General features: G+C 42.4%; 1 non-coding gene across 1 annotated transcript; it reads right to left on the bottom strand.

The window, feature by feature from the left end:
- Positions 1-768: 768 nt before the first annotated feature.
- On the bottom strand, positions 769-874 carry LOC145609829 (small nucleolar RNA R71). Its single transcript, XR_014106113.1, has one exon. It is a non-coding gene; the product is annotated as a small nucleolar RNA R71 (small nucleolar RNA).
- Between the last annotated feature and the right edge of the window lie 1027 nt (positions 875-1901).

Below are 1901 nucleotides of genomic sequence, written 5' to 3'. Positions count from 1 at the left end.
GCTGGCCAGCAGCGGCTGGCAGCCCGCATGCGAGTGCTGGGATTGCTGGGCTTGCTAGGCGTGGCTGCCACGGACAGCAGCACATGGCAGCCCACCTTGGCTGCCTTGGTGCCCAAGGGTAGGTGCCATGTGGCTTGTGGTCCTTGAGTGTGTGGGGAGTGAGGTGGCCGGTTATGGGAGAGGGAGTGGGGAGCAAGTTTGGTCCCCCCCTTCTCCAAGTGGTCCTCACCTAACCACTCACATGAGCTTGCCACTTGTTGATTTATTACTAGCTTGATTATTGATTTTATTTTAGCTTTAAAATAAAATGGAAAAATCATACTATCCCACATTGATGGGAGAGTAAATGATACTCCCATCATTTCCTATAAATACCCAAGTATGGGCATTGGGAAAGATGCTTGAGTAAGAGTTGGAAAAGGCATCACAATTAGTGAAAACCTTTGAACTCAATATAATTACTCGGGTTTTGTTGGTTGGGTCTTGCTAACCCCAAGACATTGGACCTAGTCGGTTTTGTTGGTGCGGGTGGACTTCGTTGGAGGTCTCCGTGCGAGCGGGACTTGAAGCTTTCAAGTAAGAGCTCATTTGGAGCGAAGCACGCGTCAAAGGTAATTACCTTATCTTAATCTTGTGATTAATTTAGTTATGTTTATGGTTTTATTTATTGCGAGTGCGGTCTTGGTTTTGGGTTTGTTTCCGCGGTGAGTCGGACTCACCAAACCCCAACATTCTTGTCCCGTTTCTACCCACCAAAGAAGACGACGGAGGCTAGAGCTTTAATCCAAAGATTTAAGTAATTAACTAGAGAGAATCTCTATGAAGCATGGGAGAGGTACAAGGACTACCAAAGGGAATGTCCTCACCACGGGATTCCAACATACCAAGTGATCCAAATCTTCTATAGTGGTTTGAGCTTTCAAGGTAGATCGAGCCTAGATGCCGGAGCCGGAGGGCCAATCATGAACAAGACGGAAGAAGAGGTTGTGGATGTAATAGATGATGTGGTAAGGAATTACATGGATTAGCATGATGTAGAGAGGGAATCGGCAAGCACAAGTTGCTCAACCGATCAATCTTATGTCATCAACGAATTGTCCACAATGGTCTCGGAGTTAGGAAAGGAGGTGAATTCTCTCAACAACAAGCTCGAGAGTCCTTCACAAGCTTCTAGTCTTCCCTCCAAATTTAAGGGGAGAGGTATATCTTCTTACTCTAACCCTCCTTTTGCTTCTTGTTGCATGATTAGAGAATGCTTGGTTTGTGATATGTGTGGAAAGAATGATCATGATACTTCTAATTGCTCCAATGTTCCTTGTGATAGATATGATGGATATGAGAATGTGCATGTGAATTGTGATGATAATAATGATTTTGGACCTAGATTTAATGCTCAAAAGATTGTTGAAAATAGGAATTATCACAATAATGGGAGCTATGATAATTACAACCAAAAGAGTGGTAATGGTAACCGTGTGACCCAAGAATTTTGTGGTAACCATAACAACTTTAGTTGTAATGATCAAAGCTATGGCCAAGAATATGGGGATCATAACCAAGGTTATGGTAACCATAATCAAAATTCCGGCCAAAATCATGGTAAGGGTAATTGGAGTAATCAAGGTAGGGGAAATTTTCAAAATGATGTTCAAAGAGATACCCCACCCAAAATTACTCCAAAGACTCAAAGCCAAGGTGATGATTTCTTTACTCAACAATCCCAATTGAATAGGCTAGAAAATTTCATGATGGATCAATCTAAGATGTTGAATGAATTAACATTGTCTTGTAACAAAATGTTTGAGGTCCTATTTACTCATGGAAAGATGCTTGAGAACCAAATTGTTCAACTAGCCAACCCTTTGAAAGATTGTGCTAGTCCATCTCCTTTACCCTCACAA

Source organism: Chenopodium album, chromosome 23 (genome assembly GCF_948465745.1).
Source record: "Chenopodium album chromosome 23, dcCheAlbu1.1, whole genome shotgun sequence".
NCBI classification, from domain to species: domain Eukaryota; kingdom Viridiplantae; phylum Streptophyta; class Magnoliopsida; order Caryophyllales; family Amaranthaceae; genus Chenopodium; species Chenopodium album.
Note: the sequence above shows the minus strand (reverse complement) of the source record. Positions and strands in the feature narration are given on the sequence as shown.